We start from the raw sequence: 13214 nt of genomic DNA on the forward strand, positions 1-13214 counted from the left end.
ATTGTATACATTAGATATATGGAGCATGTGGGCTGAGCAAACATTTAATGGAAAATACACCAAAAATATAAAGCAAAGTTCTTCTTTGTACTCAGAGGCTTTCTGCCTTTTTAGGGCTTTTAAGCTCCAACTCCTCTCCTAATGTACCAAAGGTCTGTGGATTATGTCATTGTTCATACAGGCTATCTCCAGGGCCAGCAGTTTTCCCGGACCAGGAAAAACTCTGGGCTCTAGTTTCTGCCTACTACCCGTCATTGATACCACAGCTGATGGGCATCAGCCCACAGTCCTATGGTAGATCTATTTTGTGACATGACAGTGTGTCTATTCGCAGATGGCAGGGTTTGTCCACGGCCCAAGTGAGAACGAGCCTGACGTGGCCTGCTGCTTCTTCTGTCTCAGAGAGCTGGAGTGCTGGGAGCCTGAGGACAACCCATGGTAAGTGTGATCCTTACACATCCACTAGAACCAGAGCCCGGAGATATTACTGCTCTGTGCCCTAACTGTACGAGTCGCCATCAAATCCTCCTCACCATTCACATTGGATTCAATACCATTGTTGTTCAGTCGTACACCTTTTGAAATGTGCATTAGAGTTGTCGCTGTGATAATAATTGAGTCTTTAATGACCTACATGTCTCTGTCTTCGCTCTCCGCTCTCGGTTGTCCATAGGTCCGAGCATATCAAACGCTCTCCTGACTGTGGCTTCCTGGCCATAAGGAAAGACGTTGGGGAGCTGACTGGCTGAGTTCTATCATCTGGAGCACGAGAGACTGCACATCTACATTGTAAGTCACCAAACCTACCCTATATATTTTTATAAAGTTTCCTATATAAGAAACTGTATTGTCCCCAATGCGAAAAATTGTCTTAGACACACCGTACTGCTCTATAAAGAATAAACATCATATACATCGCAGCATCACACACATTGCACAATGCCCATGTCATACACATCATATACACCTACATCTTCTCATTCAAGGCAAATACTTGATACACATGCATTGCACAATGCCCCTGTATTTTCCTGCTGTGTGTACACTCATGCCTTGACTGAAAGTTGTGCTTTTATATATTTTCTTTAAGTTCACAAGCTATTTGATACTTGCTGTAGGGTTGGGGTCAATTTCAGTTAACTTATGGAGGCCTAAGCTGTGTGTTACTTGTGGTTTACCTGTGTCAATAGCATGCCATTTGTACTGTTGCAGAGGAATACTTTGCATCTGAAGATCGCCATTTATGGAGATGAGGTGGTGAAAACAGGAGATGACATGAGAAGGCTGTTTGATTCGGCACCTATAATGTAGTTSACATTAAGGAGTGTGGGTTTTTTCTTATCGGTAAATATTTTGGTGTGAATTAATAAAGTTTTTCTATTTTATACCTTTTAATGAAGTATTGGAGTATTTTCTCAAATGTTATGCAGTATTGCCTCTTACCACAAGGTGGTGCCTTCACACTGGAGTAGCCCTGTTTTCCAATATTATGTCACAGATATGTACCAAGTTCTCCAGTTCTCAAAGCCTCTTAGAGTAGGTGTGCTGATTTTAGGATCAGTTTTGCTTTTTACYTCATAATTAATAAGATTGTATGGACAGGGTGGACCTGATCCTAGATCAGCACCGCTACTCTGGCTGCATTAACAAAGGCAGCCCAATTCTGATCTTTTAGTTCACTAATTGGTATTTTGACCAATCAGATCAGCTCTGAAAAAAGATCTGTGAAAACATCTGGTGTGATTGGTCCACAGACCAGTCAGTAGAAAAAAGATCAGAATTGGGCTGCTTGTGTTAACGAAGCCTCTGAGACAATTTCTGGACCCTAACTCCCCAGGGGCAATCATGACTGAAAGAAGGCACGCATTTGAACAACCCACAGAATAACAATGTTTCCTGATTTTTATCCTCCCAAATACTTGCCTTTGGGTTTTCCTGAACGTGCCACCTCCACCATTTCTTTCTGCCTCATCTTTTCAAACCTTGACCCTGGACAGATGGCCCCTTAAGCCCGTCCCTCTCAATACCAACTGTTGCCCTAGTAACATCTGTCGCTTATAGGGCGCATTCAGCAGGGAGAGGGGTGGCACATAAGGGAGTGCTGAGCTATAGGACTGAGATGGTGCACCAGGACGCTGGGGTGCTCCTGCAGAGGAAAAGTTGGAGGGGGACGCTAGGAGGGGGACACTAGAGTATCGGTTGGATTTTTTGAAGAATCGGCAGTTGTCACCGCAGCTTTAGCATACATAGACAGTGACGTAAAGTACTTAAGTTATTACTTTAAAGTATTTTTACTTAAGGTTTTTTTTGGTAGTATTTTACTGGGTGACTCACTTTTACTTAAGTCATTTTCTATTAATGTATCTTTACTTTTACTCCAGTATAACAATTAGGTACTGTTTCCACCACTGAGCATAGATAATGTAATGTGACTGTGAGGAAGTGTTCCATGGACTCAATGAGGGGTATGGGACATGTACAGAATAATATCCTAACTACTCATTTGCTTTGTCTTACTCTGCCAAGCAAAAGTCAACACATCCCTTGCACAGTCTTTACATTTTCCTGCCTTGAAATTAAATCTAACAGAATAAATTAGATTTTTGTTCTTACCTGTGTACACAACCTACTCCACATTTTCAAGGTGAAAGAAAAATGATAGAACATTTTTCGAAATTAATAAAGAACAAAGATGTCTTGTTTGCGTTTGTCTTCACATCCCAGAGTTAATACTTGGTGGAAGCACCTTCGGCAGCCATTACGGCTGTGAATCATTTTGAAAAAGATTCTACCAACTTTGCACAGTTCTTAGGGCAACATATTGTTTCTGTCAAAATTGGTCAAGCTCGGGGCCTCCTGAGTGGCACAGCGGTCTAAGGCACTGCATTGCAGGGCTAGAGGCGTCACTTCAGATCCGGGTTCGATCCCGGACTCTGTTGCAGCCGGCCACGACCGGGAGACCCATGAGGCGGTGCATGGTTTAGGCGAGGGTTTGGCCGGCTGGCCCAGCGTTATCCGAGTTAGGTGAGGATTTGGCTGGCTGGGATGTCCTTGTCCCATTGTCCTCTAGCAACTCCTTGTGGTGGCTGGGCGCATGCACGCTGACTTCGGTCACCAGCTGAATGGTGTGTCAAGAAGCAGCCTCTCCTGAGTCCGCACAGGAGTTGCAGCAATGGGACAAGATTGTAACTACCAATTGGATATCATGAACTTAGGGAGAAAAAATTGGTAAAAAGTACCAGAAAAAAATTGTCAAGCTCAGTATATTTAGTTGGGAGGAATTTATGGACAGTAATATTCAAACCTTGTGTCTGATTTTCAAGTCAGGAGACTGAACCATTCAGGAGCACTCAGCATCTACTAGAAAAACATTCTGGTGTGTCTTTGGCATTAGATATGTAATATTCAGAAGTCTAAGGCAGGGTTTCCTCAAATTGTATCTGGGCTTTACACCTTTTAATATTTATTTTGATCCTGAGATACTCCCCAGTCCCTGCTGGTGATCAGTATACCCATAACATGATGCTGCCACCACAATACTTGACAAAACAGAGGATCAAGAGCATTGCATTCACTCCACATTACTGGCCAGTATCGCAAAGTGAAAAGAAGGAAGCCTGTGTAAAAAAAAAAAAAAAATCAATCATCTATTCTGTTTGCAATAAGGCTGTTAAGTAATACTGAAGGACAACATGGCAAATAAATTAATTTTGGCCTAGATTAAAAACTACAGGCTTGAGTCAAATCCAATATTACACAACGCAGAGGGAAACCATCTGTATTTTCAAGTATTATGGTGGCAGCATCATGTTATGGGTATGCTTGTCTCCAACAGGGACTGGGGAGTTTGTCAGGATCAAAAGAAATATGAAAGGAGCAAAGCCCATGTAAAAAGAGAGGAAAACCCGCCTCAGTCTTTTGAAAACGAATTGTTCAGTGGGACAATTACACAATGTTAATGCCAGAGACACACCAGAATGGCTTTCCAAGATTGCTCCTGAGCGGTCTAGTCTCAGTCCCGACTTAACTTTAATTGAAAATCTGAGACAAAGTTTGAATATTGCTGTACATCAATGATTCCCAAACAAATGTACTAAACGTGAGCAATTTTGAAAAAAACAATGGATAAATGTTGCCCTAAGAGTTGGTGGAATCGCATTCAAAGTGATTCACAGCTGTAATGGCTGCCAAACTTGTTTCCACCAAGTATTAACTCTGGGTGTGAAGACATGCAATCAAGACCTATTTTTAATCAGTATTAATCAGCTGCTCCGATAAGCTGATGTATCCTCTTGCTACAGAGACACATTTTTTCCAGAAAAGAAGGGAAAAAAGGTTTGATGTAATATTAAAAATGGCACCATGCACATTACTGTCTTGTCTTTTTCATCCAGATCTCACAAGAGTGGAACTTGTATTTGTACTAGGCTACATTTGAAAAGTCCCATATGACCGAACAAGACATCCCACTTTGCACAAACTGGTTGTTTCAACGTAATTTGTCAATGTATTGTGACGTGGGATCTATGTGGAAAATACATTGGCTTTGAACAAAGTTTTGCAACTGCTGTTTTGAGGGTAACATTTAAACCACAGGACATCAAGGTAACCAATTTTCAACATAGACAAACCTAGATGTACCTTTGAWACAACGTCAGATCTTCAAAGTAATTTCCACCATAAGAATATAATAGGCTAGGGCAGCACCTCCTACTGGAGAGTTGATCTATCTACAGCTATCCTTTCAGTGTTTGAACCAAGCCCAGTCCTGCTTAGCTTTGATATTTGTTACTGACTTCTACCATGTGCTATTGTGAGAACAATTGTTGAGAAATCTCCACTTAATAGATTCACTGTTGCTATCAAAGTCATTCCAAAGCGTAGGTTCAACCAAGTAAATGAAATAAATCAAATCAAATGTTATTTGTCACATACACATACCAGATGTTAATGCGAGTGTAGCGAAATGCTTGCGCTTCTAGTTCCGACCATGCAGTAATATCTAACAAGTAATCTAACAATTTCACAACAACTACCTTATACACACAAGTGTAAAGGAATGAATAAGAATATGTACATAAAAAGATATGGATGAGCGATGGCCGAACGGCATAGGCAAGATGCAGTAGATGGTATAGATTACAGTATATACATATGAGATGAGTAATGTAGGGTATGTAAACATTATATAAAGTGGCATTGTTTAAAGTTGCTAGTGATACATTTATTACATCCACATTTTTATTATTAAAGTGGCTATAGATGAGTCAGAATGTTGGCAGCAGCCACTCAAAGCTGTTTATCAGTCTCTCGGTCCCAGCTTTGATGCACCTGTACTGACCTCGCCATCTGGATGATAACGGGATGAACAGGCAGTGGCTCGGGTGGTTGTTGTCCTTGATGATCTTTTTGGCCTTCCTGTGACATTGGGTGGTGTAGGTGTCCTGGAGGGCAGGTAGTTTGCCCCCGGTGATGCATTGTGCAGACCTCACTACCCTCTAGAGTGCCTTACGGTTGTGGTCGGAGCAGTTGCCGTACCYGGCGGTGATACAGCCCGACAGGATGCTCTCGATTGTGCATCTGTAAAAGTTAGTGAGTGTTTTTGGTGACAAGCCAAATTTCTTCAGCCTCCTGAGGTTGAAGAGGCGCTGCTACGCCTTCTTCACCACGCTGTCTGTGTGGGTGGACCATTTCAGTTTGTCCGTGATGTGTACGCCGAGGAACTTAAAACTTTCCACCGTCTCCACTACTATCCCGTCAATGTGGATAGGGGGCTGCTCCCTCTGCTGTTACCTGAAGTCCACGATCATCTACTTTGTTTTGTTGACATTGACAGTGAGATTATTTTCCTGACACCACACTCCGAGGGCCCTCACCTCCTCCKTGTAGGACGTCTCGTCGTTGTTGTTAATCAAGCCTACCACTGTAGTGTTTGCAAACTTGATGATTGAGTTGGAGGCGTACATGGCCACGCAGTCATGGGTGAACAGGGAGTACAGGAGAGGGCTGAGAACGCACCCTTGTGGGGCCCCAGTGTTGAGGATCAGCGGGGTGGAGATGTTGTTTCCTACCCTCACCACCTGGGGGCGGCCCGTCAGGAAGTCCAGGACCCAGTTGCACAGGGCGGGGTCGAGACCCAGGGTCTCGAGCTTAATGACGAGTTTGGAGGGTACTATGGTGTTAAATGCTGAGCTGTAATCGATGAACAGCATTCTTACATAGGTATTCCTCTTGTCCAGATGGGTTAGGGCAGTGTGATTGTGATTGCGTTGTCTGTGGACCTATTGGGGAGGTAAGCAAATTGGAGTGGGTCTAGGGTGTCAGGTAGGGTGGAGGTGATATGGTCCTTGACTAGTCTCTCAAAGCACTTRATGATGACAGAAGTGAGTGCTACGGGGCGATAGTCATTTAGCTCAGTTACCTTAGCTTTCTTGAGAACAGGAACAATATATATATAACAATACTTTATCAATCATATATCATCAATGGCGCTATTTAGGCCTCTGGGCAAAAACTGGTTGAATCAACGTTGTTTCCATGTCATTTCCCCAAAATAAATTCAATGTGATGCTGTTGATTTGATTTGCAAATGTCAACAACTTATGGGAATTTTGTCTTTTTGTCACCCAACTTTTAACCTAAGTCTAGTGACATGGTTAAATTTTTTGTTAATTTCACAATGAATGTACAACTCAACCAAATGCCAATCAAAACTAGACGTTGAACTGAAGTCTGTGACCGGTGGGATATAGCATTTGGGAAGTCATCAACAGCTAGCCTTACTGTTTAAATTCAGACCAGGATTCAACAAAAAAATTGACAATACATATAGGCCTAGGGTTTCAAGCTTTGGTGGATTTCAAATGGAATCTACAAGCTAATGATAAATATGTTGGATTCACGTCTCCATCTCAATCAAAAATAAAAGTTAAAGAATAGGATTAACTGTCATGACTCCCGCCGAAGTCGGTTGTCACGGCCGTCAACAGAAGTAGACCAAAGCGCAGCGTGGTTAGCGTACATGTTCTTTTTATTAGAAAAGACGGCGAACAAAACAATAAACACTACAAAACAAACCGTGAAGCTAAAGGCTATGTGCCCCAAACAAAGTCAACTTCCCACAAAGACAGGTGGGAAAAAGGGCTACCTAAGTATGGTTCTCAATCAGAGACAGCGATAGACAGCTGTCCCTGATTGAGAGCCCTACCCGGCCAAAACATAGAAATACAAATAATAGAACATAGAATACCCACCCCAAATCACACCCTGACCAAACCAAATAGAGACATAAAAAGGATCTCTAAGGTCAGGGCGTGACATCGGTCCCTCTCCTTGTTCTGGCGGCGTTCAGCGGCCGACGTCACCGGTCTTCTAGCCATCGCCGCTCCACCTTTTCATTTTCCATTTGTTTTGTCTTGTTTTCCCGCACACCTGGTTTACATCCCCTCATTACTCTACGTGTATATTATCCTCTAATCCCCCCATGTCTGTGTGTGGTATTGTTCGTTTCGTTACGTGTGTGACGCTTCAGGCTGGTTTTGCGCCGGGTCTTATTGTAACCCGTGGTTTTGGTATTTGTTACCTATCTGTGTAATTTGTGCGCTATCACTTTGTCCATTTGGGCCGGAGTATGTTGACTCAGTTGCGTCCGGCTGTTTTCCTCTGACTGATTAAAGTGTGCCTGTTCACTCATCTCTACTCTCCTGCACCTGACTTCCTTCGACCAGTTGCACCCACTGTGACATCAAATCAAACTGTATTTAAAGTTTGATTTCTTCTTTTTCCTTAACTTAGATTTTGGTTGGAATGGAGACATAAATCCAACACATCAATCATTCATTTGTAGACAAACTGGATTAAAGCCAGACWCAGTGGCACAGATGGAGCTATCAAGCAGAAGATACATCTCCTTCAAAAGTTGATATTTGGTTGCGTTGACAACCAAACACAATTCAATATCACTTTTGCAATATGGTAAATGGCCTATTAACTTATCGACAAGTTAACAAATTATCTGTTGGATTACATTTACATTTACATTTAAGTCATTTAGCAGACGCTCTTATCCAGAGCGACTTACAAATTGGTGCATTCACCTTATGATATCCAGTGGAACAACCACTTTGGATTCACATCTCCAACTCAACCAAAAATAAACATTAAAGAATAGGATTGAACCAGTGGCTCAGATGGAACTATACAAGCCGTAGATACATCTCCTTTAAATGTTGATATTTGGTTGCCTTGTCAAGAAACACAATTCAATATTACTTTAGTAAGACAGTAAATAGCCTAACGTTAAGACTAATTTACAAACTAATGTAACAGTATTTATTCAACCTTAAAATGAGTAACATATCCATGGCCACATTTTGGGGTTACTGTTAAATGTATTCTTATGTAATTATAGAAAGCGTGCATGTTCAGGGTCCCATGGCTGTGGACTGTCTGTGGACATTTTCCCAATTGCTAGAATAATCTGCACATAATCTCAAACGGCATTGATCACTTGCACAATGTACTTTAATGTAATCTCAACTAACTGCAATCCAGGTCATTTGGTTGTGCTATTAGATCAAGCACAGTGATAACACATTAAGTTGTTGTATAAATAAAGAAAATATTTGAGATTGTATTCCTATTTGAACTTTAGTGTGCTTTCAAATGGTTGAATGTGCCATGATAACACATTTAGGTGATAACTAAACAAAAAAATCAGACATTGATTTTCAATTGGAATTTGGTTGTGCTTTTAGATGGTTGAAATAATAGTGAACACATTAGGAATTCAACACACTTTTGGCTGTCTTTTTGAATAGGTGAAAATAGATTTGAATCTCATTGATAAATGTATCTACCCAATATAACCCAATTCTCGAGGTTGAAAAGACGTAGTGTGCAGTGGGGTTTTTGCCTAATATGAATTATCTCCTGCTTCCTACAGTTAGCGTTTACAGTGCTTAATTTGGACTGAAATAGTTGCGGGTACTCATTACATGTAGGTGCAGGAGCTCTACAATACCTTAGAGATAATATTCTATAATAAATAGGAACAGGAGCTCAAACAGTACACAATTTGAGATGCCGGTTCTCAGCTCAGGTGAGCTCTTGCAAAAGTCAAGCCTAATACATTGGATAATACCCTTAAGTCAAAACTGCTGTTCTCTTTGTTTTAGCATTTCTAATTAATTATCTGCTGAATTACTACTTTCAGCACCACAGAGAAGAAGGACCGATTCATCCAGAGATGTAGACTACTAGCCCACTTCTGGTAGCACCGCTCTCCGAATAATCGATGCCCTCCACCCCTCAATGGATTTTAGGCACAATCCATCGCGCGCTCAATGGCCCTTGAAATCACCGTTTATGTCTCGAGTCCCAGAACAATAGCGACATACGACCCTCACTGCGCGACCAACGGCACTTCTGGGCTTTTAGCATATCGAATATTTAAATGTGGCGAGTAAAGAAAAACGACCACCTAAACTGTATGACTTTCATTCCGAACACAACGTTTTGATTCTACATTCAAAATGTATTTTACTTCATTATAAAGATTTCAAAACAATGTCTGTATTCTGTTCATAGATGTGTTGCCCCTACATGGTCCCAGCTGAGTGAGGGTTGATGTTAAGATGACAGGACGGATAAAGCCGAGTCTGGCGAGCAGACAGCACAGTCACTCGTCTCAAACCGTTTAAAGGGATTAGTTGGCACTGGGGCAAATCGTCACGTTTTTTCCGAATACCCCCCATAACAATAATTAACCATGGACCGAGCAATAGCAATCAGAATCCCAAAACATTCCTTCTGGGCCATTTTATAAACCAATAACTTTGCTCAATTTAAAGCTTGTCCAGCCCTATAGCCTATTACAGCAATATCCTTATTTTAACCGAACTCCCTAAAATCAATATTCAGATCATTCAATTGACCCTTCGCTAAGCCCCGCCCCAGAATGTGGGGCAACCAGCGTTCCAATGAATAGCAACTGTCTTCGAGTCTATTGCCACGTTCAGAACAACTGGGAACTGGGAACTCGGAAATCTCCGACTTCCAACATGCGTTTAAAACGACTGGGACTCGGGGGAAAAAATAGCTCCGACTGGGGAAAATCGAAAATCATCCAACTTGAGATTCCAATTTAGGAACTCGGGCCTCTTTCTAGAGCTCCGACTTTCCGATCTGAAGATCACTGTCGTCATGATTTGACCTCATATTTTTTCAGAGTCCCAGTTGTTTCGATCGCACTGAAGTCGGAGTCGGAGATTTCCCAGTTCCGAGTTCGCAGTTGTTTTGAATGCAGCATTATACCAATTCCTTAGACAAGCTCCGGTTAAAATCGAATGAAAGCTATGGCAAAAACTGAAGAGTATTCTTTAAAAATTAAATGTCTAAATAATTGAAAAGTGTACCAGGAGTACTTGCTACTGTGATTTCTGAAATGCAGAGCCTGATGATTACCATATTTTCCCGAGACCGAAATTAAACTTTTGTTACAATGCTAGCTAGCTCAGCTGATTAGTTGTTCTCATCTCAGTCTCATTGACAACCAAAACTAGCTACTTAATATACTGTAACTTGTTTTCTCAAAATGTATGTTAATTAGCTAAGTTATCAACGTTATAAATACAACTTCCATCAGCTGTCGACATCAGGAATACAATTTMCTGACAGCAAATTCAGAGCCATTTGGCTAGCTACACTACAAACATACTTTTACCAGGTTCCCGTGAAGCAATTGTAATGACAGTCCACCACAACATACCCAAGAGTTTCCTGATTAGCAAGGGGTAGTCTGTGTATAATTTCATGTATTAGAAACACAGTTTGAGATGTGATGGGATTTCGCCAGTGGTTGAATGGGGAATTGGGCTTCCCAGGAAAATGTTATCCAAGGTTGCAACAGTAAAGGGGTGGGGTACTTTGTAAAAACAAACTCTATTTTATTTTCCATTTCTGAGGCCTGTGGTGTGAGAATAAATTGAATTATTCTAACTAAGAGGAAATGTTTCAATGGTTCCTTTGGGGTCCCCTAATGAAATTATACCAATTCTCCCAAACGAATGTCTTACAACCCCCCTTCCCTCCCCTCCCTTTCTGCCCTGCCATGCTGAATCTCCCAGCACCTGATTTATTTTTAATGATATTATACCCCTCCTCTTCTTACGGCTGTGTCATGGTAATCATCAGGGTTTGCATCCCAAATGGCACCCCTATGCCCTATGTAGTGCAAGCTACACACTACCTTTGACCAAGACCCATAGGGGTAGTGCACTACACAGGGAATATGGTGACATTTGGGATGCAAGCCAGGACTCCTCCATGCAGCTGCCTCTGGATCACATTAGCCAAGCTTAATATTGACTGGGGCGAACGAAACAATAAAATGAGGGGACCGGGAGCTTAGAAGGCTAGAGGCAGCACAGGCCCTGCCAATACTTAGACTGCAGGAGGTAGAGGAGGTGTTTAATCCATGATGCTGAAGAGCCTTTTGCCCTGGAGGATCAGTTCAGTTCCATCATTAAGCATCTCATCCCTAGGCCTGTACAGCTTTACCCACTCAGAAAGCTTCCATCCAGACTTAGTCAGGCTGCCCCACATCAAAACCAGCATGATGAGAGACCATGACTCTAGAGGCAACTTGATTATTTTATTTTGCGCTGCTTGTCTTTTAACACACTAACATCCCTTTTAGTTTTGACATTAGATAAGACACTTTACAGCCGAATTTGGTTGCCGTTGGTAGTGTGACAAGGCCCTTTCAGAAAGAACAAAAGTGCTGAAGATGGTTACTCTACATGAGTGTGATTGGCATGGGACAAACTCAATCTATTTTAATCATTTTGTGAAGAGGTTATGCCTAATTCCTGGGACTGATAAACATTTTTTTGTGGAAATCCACGGAAAGTAAAACATTTACCATCTCAATTTCCTTTGCCGCAAATGACCTTATTGTTTCTCTTTTGCATTAAATGGACAATGTTTTTGTTTGCATATCAAGTATCAATCAATTTCACCTATGTTTTTACACAATAAATCACAATAAATCACAATATATCAAAATGATAAAATCAATATGGTAATCTAATTTGATTAAAAGCACTTTTATCCATTGGACTAATTCAGGCTGCTGGCATGCCTGGATGCTACTGTATTTGCATAATAGTCACACAGGGAATCAGCGGGGCCACTTGTGGGACACAAACACCTGATCACAGACACACTCTATGGCTCCTTGCCAATCACACCTATTTATTACTCTCATTCAAAAAACATGTGTCAGAAGAAGAAATCTGTCAATGCATTTGATCTGTTGTTAGAATCATTTCATAGATGATACCTGAATCTCCCTATTCCTACTGATGCTATTGCTCTGTCTGTTCCCCAACACTGTTTAGTGTGTGAGAGACACACAGATTACCGCCCTTGATTAGTGGATTGGTGTAATCTATTCAGGTCCCTCTCTCGCTCCCTCCTGCTCCCTCGCTCCAAAACCCCCTTGGATATGCCTGTTCCCCAGCACCCCTAGCATGGCAGATGGAACCCCCCCCCCCCCCCTCCCACCAACATCCATCTCCCAGGACTCCAAAAAACAGGTGTTAATGCTCAGAGGGTAGATGGGATGGAGGTTGTAGTGTCTTTACAGAACTGAATATGAAACTACTGCCTCCTTTGTTTACTAGCTCTCTATCTCCACTGTTAGATTTAGAAGCCTCAAGGCAGAATCCCCATTCTTTATACTGCCCACTTTAGTGCGATTTAAATCCATTCGCTGCCTTCGAGGAATTGCAAAAGGCTCAGTCTGTGCCCCACACGCTAAAAATCTCATGAAGCCGATTTTGTTAATAGCGAAACACTTATGGAAAAATGTGTTGACTGCACTTGTCCAATAGCTCCTTGCAACCTGTTGACTTAAAGTTTGACTCCTAAACTCACGCTTACCTAAATTTAAGACTTTTTGGTTTGAGAAATGTCTATTTACAGTACAGTACATGCATGTCCATTTGATTCTGCATCCATCACACAAATTCTCTACTGCCGAGGTGCTGCAGCATGTTTAAAGGAGCTGCCACATGTTTAGAGGGGCTGCCGCATGTTTCGAGGGGCTGCCGCATGTTTCGAGGGGCTGCCGCATGTTTCGAGGGGCTMCCGCATGTTTCGAGGGGCTGCCGCATGTTTCGAGGGGCTGCAGCATGTTTAGAGTGGCTGCA

General features: G+C 41.9%; 1 pseudogene; it reads left to right on the top strand.

Moving 5' to 3' along the window:
* The first annotated feature begins 334 nt into the window (after positions 1–334).
* On the top strand, positions 335–1311 carry LOC139029007 (baculoviral IAP repeat-containing protein 5.1-like; annotated as a pseudogene).
* The last annotated feature ends 11903 nt before the right edge of the window (positions 1312–13214 follow it).

The sequence above is a fragment of the Salvelinus sp. IW2-2015 genome, linkage group LG17, assembly GCF_002910315.2.
Source record: "Salvelinus sp. IW2-2015 linkage group LG17, ASM291031v2, whole genome shotgun sequence".
Taxonomy (NCBI): domain Eukaryota; kingdom Metazoa; phylum Chordata; class Actinopteri; order Salmoniformes; family Salmonidae; genus Salvelinus; species Salvelinus sp. IW2-2015.